Consider the following 14348-nt stretch of genomic DNA (forward strand, 5'->3'; position numbering starts at 1 on the left):
AAATTACCCAGCTCCCCGGTGGCAGGGAAGGCGGCTGTGCATGTGCTTTTCCACCCCAAAACATGGCTTTCTTTTGTATCCATAAAAAGCCAACTAACATTCTCCTTCCAATTAAGCTGTGATATGAACTGCACTTTGAAAGTTCTTAATCCATTTTATGGTTTATTAACTCAGAAAATTTCATACCAATAGCTAGCTGTATCAAAGAGGATGGAATGCCTGGCACCAATTAGTTCTAATAACGAGCTAAATTGTGCACAGAGTTTTGAGTCTGTCATTAGTACGAGAAAATAGGACAGCTCCTCTCAAAATAGAATATCTTACTGGACGTTTCTTTAATTTGTCTTTGGCTACAGACTACTCCCACTGGCTGATGCAGATGAAGACACTAATTGATTTGATGAGTTACAGAAGCCTGCTGTGTGGTACTTTCCCCTGCTGCTGAGCAAGGAACCACAGCAAAATAATAATGTTAATATTGCTCCGAGATTTTGCATTTCTGCTCATTCATGTTTTGTACTTTAAGGCGGCAAATACACACATCCTGTTAGTGCTGTCAGTTCGTTTAGAAGTTCATTTTCTTCCCAGAAGGACTGAGATGGCCATTTGTAAAATGCCTTAGAAACTGTGGGTGCTTTCAGGTCAGGCATCCTCCCTTGTCAAGGGGAAAAGCAGCTCTCTGAGCTGTGGAAGCTAGGGAGGACCCGGGTGTACGGCTACCCAAGAGCTTTGCCCCACAGCACCGGCAGGTGGGGTCTGCTTCCAGCTCTGCATTTTCAAGTCCCGTTTAAAATATTAGCAAAAGAAACAGAGGCAGGTGATAGCGTATATGAGATATGTGTTATTCCTATGTTACAGATGCTTAAAGGAAAGGGTAAGATTAGTGGTCGCCTCTAAAAAGATGGACATTAAAGTAACTGATGATTTCTAAATCCACCAGACAGCCTATAACACTGTGTCTTCTGTAGTTTTACTCAGGGCTTGCTGTTTTGCAAGACTTATGGGTACTGCCACAGTATAAATACTCACTAAAGAACCTGAAGAAGAGAAGGAAGGATTTCACTGTGTCTTCCCCCCAGCTTTCCTGAAGAACATGTCTATTGTGCTGTTACTGCTGGAGCTAAACCAGAAGTATTCCTTTGCCATTGAGGGAGACATGCCTTGTAAACTAAATCATAACTTATGCTCCTAGAGATGTTTGCATGCTGCTAGCATGCCTTTCAGTCCTGCCTCTTTTCTGCGGCCCAAGACATCGTAAGGTCTGAGGAGGAAAGACACAGAAGGGGAGGGAGGTGCCAGTGAGAGAAGCACAGCTTTTCTTCCCCAGGCTGCAGGCAGAGGCATGACTCCTGCGTGAAACCTGACGTGAGCACAAGTATCTCATTTCCCAGTGTCATGGGATCATAGAAGGGGTTGGGTGTATGTCAGAGGGGTGCATGCTTGGCCCCTAGGTTTTCCAAATCTCCAAGAGGACTGCCTATACGTGAGCCCAGGGGAGAATCCTCAGGCTGTTGTGGCACTGAAATGATCTGGTGTCAGGTTTGTTGGGAGGCATTACCTTTCATGCCCCAGCTTTACCTTCTAGTAGTCTAGCAGACTGGAAACGTGGCAGCGATGAGGCTGGCAAGCTCTAAGATTTTCCATCACTGACAGTGCAAATATAAATGATCACAGTCATTTTAGCATTTTGATTTTGTAGATGCTGGCAAACACTTTGCAGTGTGAGCTGCTGCATGCAAGTGATGACCTTCAGGAATGCTGGCGTCTACCCGTGGCGAAGCAGCAGGAGCATGAATCAGCAGAAGGGAGCAGGGAAAAAATGATGGTTAAAAAAGAGCCTGCTGTTCACAGTAAGTTAAAAAAAAAGTTTCCTCCTGGTCTTCCAGTCAGATTTATTAGCAGAGACCTTGGCACTTGCACAGACCCCTGCGTAAAAGCCAGGCCCACGCTTGCAGATTTATTGCACTGTCAGAGCCTTTGCCAGCTCAGTCACCACATTTCACCTTTTCTGTAATTTAGATTTTAAATCTAAAAGGAAACAAAGCCATTCTTCCAGTGCTAAGTCTAATCCCAAACAGTCTCCAAGTGAGCCTTCCTGAAAGAAGGGCGTAGAGCCTTGAGCCTCCAGCTCTGTGCAGACACTTGTACTACCAAATGTAGACCAGCACCAAGGCAAAGCCCATAGCAGCAGCTTCTTAGAGATCCTTGGGGCCAGGGTGGTGAGCTTCTACTGCTGCCAGAGTCACTCGCCCCACTTCGGATATCATGAGCCCTGTGTCCCAGCCTGCTGGCCTGGCAGGGAGGAAGAACGAGCTCCAGCAGCAGTACTTGGGGTAAGGGAGCTCTGTGCCCTTGCAGCCTGGCAGGAGAGGGTGCCAGGGAACTGCCTGTATGCCAAAGTGCCTTCATACATCTGTGCCAAGAAACGAAACCCCCTCCCTGCTCCCTGCTGCTGCTTGGCACATCTCTCGCTGCTGCCTGTTTCCCCAGAGCACCTTCACCTCTGACACACTGCCTGACAGCCACTAGTATCTGCCACAGAGGATAAGAGGTGACCCATCAGGACGAGCCAGCGAGGCATTCTCTCCAGCCTCTGGTTCGAAGCATGGCTTCCTACCGTGACACGGCAAGAAACCATGGACTGCAGCACCCTTCCTGACAAATTTAAGTGCCTATGGTTCAGCTTTCCTTATGTATTTAAGTCCCTCCAAGGTGTTTTGCATCTCAGTACCCATCAGCCATGGCTTCTCAGTACCACCTGGGCTACAAATCCAGCATCAAAGCACTGACTTTGTCTATGCAATTCTGCTTAGCTATGCTCACGATTTTCTGCCTGCTCTCTGAGTTCGTCACATAGTCAGGACCTGCCTGACCCATTGTGTCACCCAGCATGGTGTCCCAAACCCCTGCACAGGTCACTCCCATGGGGACACCCAATGCCCAGCTTCTCTCCATCCATCTCCCCTTCGGCTGAGCAGCCTCTGCCCCTGCCCGGCTTTGCCCATTCCCATGATGGGGAGTGGGATTATGCCTGATACAAATGAGACGGGGGGACCGGAGCTCACTTCCTTTCTTTGCACATTTATTTCCTCTTTTTCTCAACCCAGTTTTCTCCCTGGCCTGCGGGTGCACTTCTGCTTTTACTTGGATTTTCCAGCAGAGGGGGATGCAACCTCACCAAAACTGTCTTCTTGCCTAAAGCCTTCATCCTTGCTCTCACCTACATCCTCAACCTCACCAAGGGCTGGTTCCCTGCTCAGCATATTCCCCAGAGCCTGGCAACGCCGTCACCCATACCTCAGAGCTCCCCAGGCACATGGGCACCGTGAGGTCCAGTAAATCTCTTTTATTACATGTAAGAAATCCAACGCAAGGGATTTGATCAGCCATAAACTGTTAACAAGACACAAATTAACACAAACAGCGACACGATGTCCATGTGTCAGCCACCACAGTGGGAACGTCTTGAGGTGTTTTTCCCAGTGTTGTCATAGACAAGGGAGGAGGATAATCTTGGGAACTGAGTGTCACTTTGAAATGGGAGACGAGAGGAATATTTATTCCCAGCCACAGTGGCTGGGTAACATACATCAAGCTAGAAGGCCAAGATGGTCTCATTCAATGATTTTTAATCAATGAAATTCAAAGTCCTTCATACTTCATAAAGCATTGTACAGTCAGGGAAGCTGAGGCAGAGATGGAAGAAATGATGTGCCCAAAGGTAGCAAGCAGCCAGTCAGTACACATCCTAGGTGCTAGGAGCTGTAGTTTCACTTGCAAGCTGCAGACCAGATACTATGAAGTGATGTCCAAGGAGCTGTGAGTGCTCAGGTATCACTCTCTGCTGCAGTCCTACAGCATCAGTGTGGAGAAGCTGCCCACTCCCAGATGACATCTTTGCTTTAGTGGAGGAAGAAGCAACACATCTACAGGTACAAACATCCTCACATGAACCAAGTCAGTTGAGCTGCACTGAGTTACACCAACCATAAACTGGACTTATTGCCTCTGCACCTTGTAGAGGTCCTAAACTGAATTGAAGGAACTTTATGTATGTTGATGCTGAAACCATTTCTTGATCAGAAACGTACACAGGGGAGTGCATCAGAAAGCACCCAGCCTGCTCTGCAGTCTCTCTTGGATTGGATTCTGCATGCTCTGGTTGTCCCTTGTTGTATCCTTTGGAAGTTACATTCCTTGTTGGCATTTCATGGAGCACGATTATCTCAGGAAGCCGAGCACCTCATATGCCATCATGTCAGAGAGCTGCGCTTCAAGGTTTTTTTCTATCAAATGTTCATTGTTTCAGCCATCCAGATGTTTTTTCCTTGGCTAAATCATCTGAAAACAGAAATAGTCTGCAGCCACCCTAGTTCTTCCTGCTCTATATGCATGAGCAGGAAAGAAAATTTAGGATTTTACTGTAGTGCCATACACAAAAGTCTGCTGGAGAGCATCACTCTGATTAGCTCTTATCCTACAACCAAGAAAACAGCAAAGAATAAAAATAAGGGAGAGCCCAGCATGTGGCTTTTGAGCCTCACTGCTTCAAGGCTCCTCGGAAAATCTGTCAGGTCCCTCATCAATGGCATATTTGTGCATATTCCAATAATTGGTTGGACTTTATCCTCTTTTAATAATGAGGAAAATGAGGACACAAGCAATGTAATGAGCTGCTCACTAGCACATCAGAAAACTTTGCATTTGACCATAAACCAGTCCACTGCCTAACCTTGAGGCCTCCTCTTCACTCGGTCATTGCTATTGCAGCCAGGTAAACATCTCCAACAGCTCAATATGCAATATAGGGCATAGGGAAGCTGTGACAGTTTCATAACTGCAAACAATGCATCCCAGCTTGTGGAAGGCTGAGATGGAAAAAATTTGATTTAGGTCTGGGAATTAAATTAGTAAAAGGGATAAAAAGGAAGAAGGATACCTCATATCCAAGCACACATCTTTGGCAGAATTCATGACTGGAAAAAAAATGTTAGGATGTGAATTCTGCAGATAGCTCTGATGTGTGATGGACTGGACCGAACTCCTCATTCTGAACTCCTGAACTTTGAGGATTTGATGTAGATCCAGATTTAAAATTTCCATTGGGGACTTTCTCATTAAAACCAGAAGGACCTCATTTCCCTACAGAGGCTATATTAGATATTAATTTGCCCCTTCTTCCTCTGTGCACCATCCATCCCCCTCTTTATCTTTCTTCAGTTTATGTGAGTCTTGACATAAGGCACCTGCAAACCAAGCTGTCTTGGTTCTCCCTAGACATAGGACACTGGTTTCTCAAAAACTAGGCTACAGAATTTAGTGTGAGTATCTGCATACAGATTCCTTTAATAAACTTAATCCCAAATAAAGCTCATCCAAAGCTGTAGGCACTCAGAAATAGTATTTAAAAACACAGGAACACAGGAGAGACAGAATGCAAACGATGCATCCCTTCTTCCCACCCCACTAGGCACCAGTCATGAGACTCACACAGCTTAAATCCCACTGTTACACTTTCCCACCAGACAAATCCTACTTTATTAAATTAAAGTGCAAGGGAATTAGCAAACCCGCCTGTTTCCTTCACACTATAGTATATATAAGCAACCTAATCCATACGCCAAAGCTCCCACCGCTCTTGAAACCCCTCAGCTGGGAATTCCCATCCGCAGCTCACAGGCTCCCATCTGTCAGCTCACAATTACCTTTCCCTTCTGGGGCACGGGAGGGAGTAAAACGTGTGGGTGCCTGCCAAAATGCATCCCTGCGGCTCTCCTTCCATAGCATCTGGGTGACTCCTGCCTGCAGGAGAAATGCAGGGCCTGGGAGCTAGGTCAAGGAGTTAGCCACCCGGCTAATTAGGGCTTGGCTTTGCTAGTTAAACAGGCTCATTTGGCTGACCTGACCAAATGCTTCCCGTTGTTTCCCTGTGCCCCATGGCTGCTGGGGCTGATCAGCTGCCTGGAGGAGGGGGATTGGGCTGATCAGATGGGGAGGGCTCCCCAGTCCCACTGTGTGACCTGCCTTTCACCCCTGCCTGGCAGGGCAGCCCAAAACTCTGATGAAAGAGAAAGGAAGTGCGAGTCAGTGTGAAGACAGCGTTTCATTTACATGAGATAAGCGCCTTCATGTAGCGACTAGAAATCAAGGGTAATTGGTGTGGTTGGGAGGCTGGTGTCTTTTGTTACACAAGGCATAATGGGCCTCTTCGGAGGGAGCAGAAACCAGAGTTCCTGTGAGCGAATATTGCAGCCTGGAATAGCGATGTGCTACATCCTATTTCTCAGGAGGGAGGAAGGAAGGAAGGACACGTGTAAAGAAAAATAGCAGTAAATGATCCCGCTTCATCATTCTTTTTTTTTTTCCTGTAACCCTTCTGGCCTTACAAACAGGAACTTCATTTTAAACTAAAAATAAAGCGTGATGCCTATTTCACAGTTGCAGATGGGTGTTCCCAACTGCGCTGCTAGGTTTCAGCCCCTTTCTGTATGCAGCCTGAGTAAGGCATGGTAGGAAAGTGCCTTGCTTTGCGTTTGCTATATTTACATATCATCAGCTATCAGGAGAACAGGATGTCCCAGGGGATCTGAAATAGGATACACCGTGCTCTCCCTCTCCTGGTCAGTTCAGCCACGGGCCAGGTCCGTAAGACTGATACTGTTTGCTTGTCTGCCTGTGGCCCTGGTACCGCTGGCAGTGCCCTGGTGGGTGTTATCCATCCGGGCCCGGCTGGCACACGGGCCAAGCTGCTCTGGCATCCCCAGCCTTCCTCCAGACCAAGTCTGACACGTGTGGCTGAGGCAGAGGAGCGCTGGGGAGGGGGGGATGGAAAGCTCCTATTTCTCTTTCTGCCACACTTCTTTTTATTTCACAAGGGCAGAGGAGATTTACTCTGCCCTCCACAAAATCAGGTCTGTATTTTGTTTTTCAGTATAAATCCCCAGAAGCCATCAGAAGTGTTTCACTATGGGGTGACGGAGCATAAGCAAGCTCTTTCCCAGGTGGAGCAGTGCCAGGGGGAAAGCAGTACCCCTAGCACAGCTTCCCACAGCCCTGTGGTGCAAAGTGGAGAGCATGGGTGGGCAGATGGAGGGTGTCAGTACCCAGTTCTCTGCTAGAGAGGTTACAGACCCTGAAAGACAATAAGCTGGCTCCCTCAGAAGCACGCTGGATGCCCTGCCCACCTTACCACCTTGGATTTAAGTGCCTTTCTCACACGTTGGGCGTAGCTACCAAGTATTGTGCCTTCTGTACATCACTCCACCTTGATTTCAAACCACTTCAGCTTGTGTTTGGGAGTGGTTTCCAAGCATTCAGCTCAGCCATATCTTATCCACACTGGTTTCCTTTATGAGCTGCACCCACTACAGGTCCAGAGCTTTAAATGTAAACCCAAACAAATATGTGGTAGTGCTTCCCATTCCCACTTGACTGGCCTGGAGTGGGAGTCGAGTGAGTCAGGAGTACCATAAAGGAAAGTGAAATAGATCCACCCTGAGCAGATGATAGGATCAGGGCAGATTAGTAGCCTTGGATCAGATTCAAGGGTCAGCATAAATCTTTAATCTTTGCAAAGTCCTAGAGACTCCCTCCCCTACACTGTGTCTCACATGCACACACACCAGGCATGACTAAACAGCTCTCTGCGGGGATGGCAGACACTTCAGAAACTCCCGGCTGGTTTTGGTTTGCAAAATAAAACAATAAAGCTGCTCTCTGTTCTGTAAACGTGAGAACTTCCCTATGCAGGCAGATTGCAACTGATGCAAGCCCTGCTCTGGCCATGCTGCCCAGGGACCGGCATCACACCACAGCCACAGCTCCTGCTAGCAACGGGGGGTTCTTTGCCCCACAGGTCCCTTCCGGTTTGCTCTGATCGCAGCGTCAGACTGTAAAACACTCGGCTGCTTAATGTAGTTGGGTGAGAGCCGAGTACAACCCCTGCACTGCAACTTATTAGGTCCCGACAACACAATCTGCCAGGATGTCATTTCTTATTATTCCTCTATATTTGCTCCCCACTGACGCAGTGCTCAGTGGATATAATCTGGATAGTTCCCAGGTTTTACATGGAGCTGAAAGTGGTTTGTTTTGGGGTGGGGGAAACACCAGGCTGCCCTAGGAAAGGGCCATCCCATAGGGGTGCACTGGGCTCCATGGGGAGTGCAGGGGCTGGAGGAGAGGCATGTGCCAGCTTTGCACCCAACTGATGCACTAAGGGAAAAGATAGAAGAAGAAAGAAAAGAAAGGCAAGAGCAAAAAGCCATGGCCTAGTTTTTGTTTCAGTGTACCGGGCTCGGGCTCGAAGGATGTGGTTTGGTGGTCAGTGCGTAAGACAGCAAATGAAGAAAAAAAAATTCCTTTGATTTAATCCAGATCGGGCCTGTGCGTGCTCTTCCTGCGGCCAGCACAGGGAAATCACACGAGGGAAAACCCTGCCCATGCTGCCTGCAGCTGTGCACCAGGAGACGCAGCAGACATCCCACGGTAGCCTTGTCCTGCTCAGAGAGAACACTTCATCCCACTGAGCAAGGTCTCCCATCCTGGTGCCTGAAGGATGTCGATCCCCACTGGGGCTCCAGGACATCCATCTCCTTGCCATGCAGCAGGCTCCATCACAAGCTGTCTTGATAGGTTTATAATAATTCAAGTCACTCTCTCCACCACTCTATGCGCAAAGGGCCAGGCAAGCTCTGTATAAGTGAATATTTATATATTCCCATAAATGTTTTTAATGGGAAATTGCCTAATATGCCTTATTAAACAGAAAGCACGAGCAGCTGGCCGAGGGTGCCTGGCTGTGCTGCTGATGGTGGATGCATCGGTGCTGCTGCACCTCGCTGCTGTAATTGTTCCAGGAATCCTTTTACTCATCTTCCAAGCGGCTTGGGATCTGCCCAGAGATCTCAGTCTTGCCACTCTCTTTAAAAACACCTTTGCCTCGCTCCTGGATTCAAAAAGCTTATGTTGCAAATGCCTCCTGACCTCAGGTGCCCGGGTGTTTGCTGGAGCCTGGCTGCAGCTGGAAAACCCCCCTGTGGTTCATGCCTCACCAGTGCGATGCAGCCAGAGCTTGTGCTCATCACACTCTTGACCTGGCTTTGCCAGAGCAGGTGCCTGGCTGGCTGTTGGCATGGCATTTGCATCAGAGTGCCCCAGCCACAGTCACCTGCTGTGGACACCAAGGACAAGCCCCTGCCACCAGCTCTGGGGACAAGCATCTGCCACCAGTAGCCATCCCTCACCATGTGCAAGCTCCTACAAGGTCCTGGCCAGCCCCATGCCTGTGCCATCCTTTTTGGCTCTTTCCTTTTTTTCCAGGGCTGCAGAGACACAGTGAAAACTTGCCCTGCTCAGAAGCACAGGAAAGCTGTCCTTGGGACTGTGTGTCCCACTGAAGTGTTGGTATATGGCATGGGCCTCACAGGTCCTCAGTCCCTGTCTGAGGAGCAGGGATGTCACCGGGTGCTGCAGTGCCAGGCTGCTGGGTTGCTATGGGGATGAGCACTGCAGGACAACAGGAATAAACACAGAAAAATCCCTGGCAGCTTTGCTCCAAGGGTGGCAGGGGGCTACCATAACCTGTGCTTCCTCCCTGCTGGTGCCCAGCTCCATGGTCACCCACCCCTTGCAACACCCGGCTCCTTTGTTATCTTTTCCCAATCTGCAAGGCTGACAACTCAGAGCTTTCATGCACTTGTGGTTACGCTGGCCTGGAAATGCCTTGCAGCAGAAGCAGCATGCCCACTGCCCTGCCTACTGCCCTGCCGGGACACCCCAGCTGTCCCAGGAGCATCCCATGTGCCGGGTGAGGGGCTCATGCAAAGCACAGCATGGTGGGCAATGCATGTGCTCCGTGCTCTCACCAGCACAGGTTTTGCAGCAGTCGTGTGAGCATTGGATGTAAAGCCCCCAGTGGGTTTGCACACAGGAGTGGATGAGTCAGGCATCACGAACTCACGCCTTATTCATTCAGCTACGTGAGCCGCCGGGCAGAGGTTGAGTTCTCCATGACCTTTGGATACTCATTTAAACCATGGAAAAGGGTGATGGGCAGCCAACGGGCAGGGAAAACAGGCACATGGCCTTCATGAGATGGCAGAGGATGCTGCTGTCAGAGCCTCCATCCTGGGGTGGTCCCTAAGTTGAGGCGAGCATGGTACCTGTCACCCCTAGAGCCTTTCAGCACCCAGTGTAGGGTGACAGATGAACCAGCATCCTCTGGCCTTTTAGCCTTCCAAACCGAGTGTGTGGCTTGTGGGACACCTCAGTTGCTAGTGCCCACTTACCTATCCCTCCTGAAGAAAGCCCCTGCTGTAGTCTGCAGACCAAAAGCCAGGCTCAGCCCCCAAGCTGAGCCCCAACCTGTGGCTTTCAGGGGCTCCTGCACTCCTGGACCTGCCTTAGCTCATCAGACACTGACATCCAGCCAAACCCAGCAGAGATGCTCTGATAGAAACCGGCCCAAGGAGAGACCAAGACCAGCTGTGCTGCAGGGAGAGAGCCACCAAGCCCTGGCCAAGGCCAATGACGGCTTTACCAAGGGCATCATCTTAGAAAGCAGCTCTTTGGGGCCGGTGATTCAAGAGGAAAGCTCTGCAGCACTCATTCTGGGAAGTTTCCATTTGAATTGCTGCAAAGAGCAATTTTTCCATGATAAACAGATTGCTTCAGTCCCCCAGCAGCAATGGGGGGGGTCACTGCCACCCCCTCCCTCCACAGCCCTTCCTGCATGGGGCCCTGACTCATCCTCCACCCAAAGGCTTGGCCACTGGGGCCAGGCACGCAGTGAGGACAGGGATGGGGACAGGCAGGGCTGTGGTGGGATCCATGCTGGCAGCTGTCACGGTGCCTTGGGGAGCCCTCCCACACCACAAGGGGAATTCAGCCCCAGAGCAGCTGGTACAGCTTTGAGGTCAAATGCCTGTTTGAAATCAAGAACCAGAGAAAACCCCTCCCCAACCGACTCCTGACCAGAGCCAGGGCCTCCTCTGAGGCTCCTGGGGCGTGCTTGGGCTTTCTCATTTGTGAACCGGCGCTCTGGTGTGCTGGCAGGGCCAAACGCTTTGACTGTGCAGGCAACGCTTACAGGAATCCCTGCCTGCCTTGTCCCAGTACCAGGTATGCTTGTGCAAGGTGGGTTGTCCAGCACCTCACATTTAACCTGCACCCCCACAGCACCACCACATCCTTGGCTGACCTTTGGGAGCGTTCTATCTTGGCATTGCTGCAGCTGCTCACACGGCTGTTGCAGGCACAGCAGAGAAAACACCTCTCATCTGCTCCCTGGGGTAGACACTGAAACCAGGTCAGGTGCCTCGTGTCCCAGCCAGCTCCGAGGCTGACATCTAAGCAGCAGGGTTCAGCGAGGGAGAGGAATTCCACTCCCTGTGCCTCTTTAATCCTATGGAATAATGCATACTATGAAGTGAAACCTGGATCCGGTCCAGCACTCACTGAAGGCAATGACAGACCTCCCACTGATTTCAATGGGAGCAAGAGCGAGCTGGGGTTTTTAATCAGTGTGGTACCAGAAACACTAAGAGCTCGCCAAGCCCCGGCATTCCCCGTGCACCATAATGCAGTTAGCTAGAATACAATACAGTGTGGTTGCCTATGCCTATAGCTCACATTTCATCTCAAATCACACCAATTTCACAACGACACGTGCTAATACCACGCGATAATCGTCAGTGACTGCTTCCATTCGGGGTGAAATACTACCCCTGCTGCACACCAATCGATAGCTGAAGTAAAGCTCTGCCAGCAGGTTTCCAACCCCCTGCTGCAGCAGGAGGAGAGCTCTGGGAGAGGCCCTGAACATGGGCATAACCTTATTAATGATTCGGCGTCAAGAATAGAAATTAGAGTTAAATCTTCCATAAGCTGCTCAGCTCCACATTCATGTTGTACACATCCTCAGGCAAAAGTGCAAATATGAGCCCCGTGACAAGGATAAGTAATATTTCAGGCCTAATTGTTTGCATATTAATCAGTACTTTCAAAGCAGAATATATTGTTGCCTTTTTCCTAGCTGCTGCTAGAAGGAGGCACGGAGAGAGGCTACCAGGAGAGCCCCACACAGGAGATGGGAACATTGCAACACTTCCAGCAGCACCACATGCTGAAGGAAAGATAAAGCTGTATTGGAGAGAGAAAACTAATTACTCCTTCTTGTGTGACAGCTCCGGTGACCACAGTGCTGCCACCATTCTTTAGCCTGAGCTGCTGTTCAGAAAACAATAAAGCAGAGTCCCATCCTGCATGATGGAATAAAAGCAGAGGTCAGGAGAGCAGGTAAAATGGATCTCTGGGGACAAGCCTGAGGCTGCAGACAGCTGACCCAGCTCTCTCCTGGTCTCACCCCACAGAGCAGGGTCCTCTGGCCATAGAGGAGAGACAGACACGCACGGGCACAGGGCAGCACTGGGCTGACTGAGGGTCCAGTATCCCACAGCAGACACTCACCTGCCTTAACAGACTTGCCTTAACCCAGCCATGCCACAGGACTGTCAGCATCCCAAGCTCCAGGCAGGATTGTGACTCCATGTGGAGGTAACAAGTGAGGTACAGGGAGGCCAGGAGCATCCAGTCTGGGACAGACCCCATCTAGGTCCCATTTTCCCAAGGGCAGCAGCACACACCAAAGGAGATAAGGGATCTACCTTGTTATTCTCATGCATTCCCTGGTGCTGCTTCTTGCAAACTAGCCCCAAACTCCTCTGTTTTCCCTCAGCTGTGTGGTGTTACCCAGCCTTCCCCAGTTTTTAAAGAGGCACATGCAGTGAAAAGCCCTTCACAGGCAGAGCTTTACTGTTTCTGAAGGCACTGGGCATAATGGCAATAACTGACTCCACAGAGTGATGCGCCCAGAGCAAAAACACACCCAGGAGAAAGAGAAATGTATAAGAAATAAATTATTTCAAAGTGCCAAGTAGAAATATTACCTTCCGTTTCTTAAAACCCCAGCATGGCAGTGCCTTGGGAATGTGGACACGAGAGTGCAGGCATCATGCCCATCATTTCTAGAGGCGCAGAAATACTGCTGCCCCGCCACCAAGCCCAGGGTGGTAACAGACTTATTCAATGTAGGGGACAATCAGCCCCCTTAGTGGGCTGGCTGGCACTGAGAGGTGTTTGGGTATTTCTCGAGTGCCATGAAACGCCTGGAAAAGGGCAATGGGAAAAGTCTGGAGCATGGGGGGAGCTGTGAGAGCCGCGTCTCCTGGCTCCAGCATCACGCCACGAGTCAGAGCTACAAAATATGAATAGCCCGTGTCACATAAGCGAGGGTCAGCGTCACCAGCTCCGCAGGCTATGGTTACATGACCTGAGCACAGCACAGTGATTTCCCTCCAGCCCTGGAGAACAGACTGGGCTCATCCCGCCTCTGCCCAGGCATTCCCGACCCTCTCCTTCCATCCCGAGCATCTCACCAAAAATGTCTAAAAGGGAAGAAAAAGACTTGCTCAAGACCTGCTGCTTTTTCCACGATGAAGCAGCTAAGGCAGAAACAGCAATTATCCGGTTCAGTCTGGTGCTGCTGGCCTGGAACATGCCATGACAACGTGTTTCTTGTTTCAAAGCCTCTTTTGTACTAGGACACAGTTCAAGGGATCTTGCAATGCCTGCATTTGTAAACACGCGGCACTTGCAGCTACACGCTTTGCAGATGAAAGCCAAGGCAGAGCGCAAGGGCACTTCTCCCCGCCGTGGCCGTGTCACGGCCGGGGGGGGGAGCGCTCCCCCTCGGCTCCGTGTCTGCAGGCGGACGTGCTGATTCAGGGGCTCGGGAGCCCTGGGGCTGGTTAGCCATGCATGGTCCTCAAAAGTCACGGCACGTTCAGGAAAATGGAGCCCTGGAAAAGCAGGAAAAAAGAAGGGGGAAAGAAAAAAATCACCGCAAAGAAAAAAAAAATAATGTGCGTCACTGCAGATTATTTTAGGCCCCGGTCCATGCATAATGCAAATAAGCAGCTCCCGGGGTACATGCCTGTAAAAACCATCCCGTCCCATAGCACTGGGTTATAGGAGCTTTCCAAACAGGTGGTGAAAAGCTAAAATTATGTGTCCGTGTGTCCTCGCCGGGGTTAGGAAGGGCCCTCGCTCTCAGGAAGGCTCTTCCCCTACCTCCATGGGGCTGCTGTAAAACGGGACCGAGACAGTAAAAAATTCGAGAGCATTTCTTTCCTTTTGAGGCAATCCTGCACTCGGGTTATAACCAAACCACGCTCAGCATCCCCACGACACCCTTTGATCTGCTCCGAACCCGGCTGCCTCCTCGGACTCACTTTTCACGCACTCTCGCTCCCTTTTTTTGGCCTTTTTTTCACCAAAAATCATTGTAT

At 50.1% G+C, this 14348-nt stretch overlaps 1 long non-coding RNA gene across 2 annotated transcripts; it reads right to left on the reverse strand.

The window, feature by feature from the left end:
* Positions 1-3331: 3331 nt before the first annotated feature.
* Positions 3332-12681, reverse strand: LOC136018250 (uncharacterized). Of its 2 annotated transcripts, none has more exons than XR_010614315.1 (2): positions 12469-12681; positions 3332-4477 (listed from the first exon to the last, which is right to left on the reverse strand). It is a non-coding gene; the product is annotated as an uncharacterized LOC136018250 (long non-coding RNA). The 2 variants fall into 2 exon arrangements; XR_010614316.1 differs by lacking the exon at positions 12469-12681 and adding an exon at positions 5706-5863.
* Between the last annotated feature and the right edge of the window lie 1667 nt (positions 12682-14348).

Source organism: Lathamus discolor, chromosome 7 (genome assembly GCF_037157495.1).
Source record: "Lathamus discolor isolate bLatDis1 chromosome 7, bLatDis1.hap1, whole genome shotgun sequence".
Lineage (NCBI taxonomy): Eukaryota > Metazoa > Chordata > Aves > Psittaciformes > Psittacidae > Lathamus > Lathamus discolor.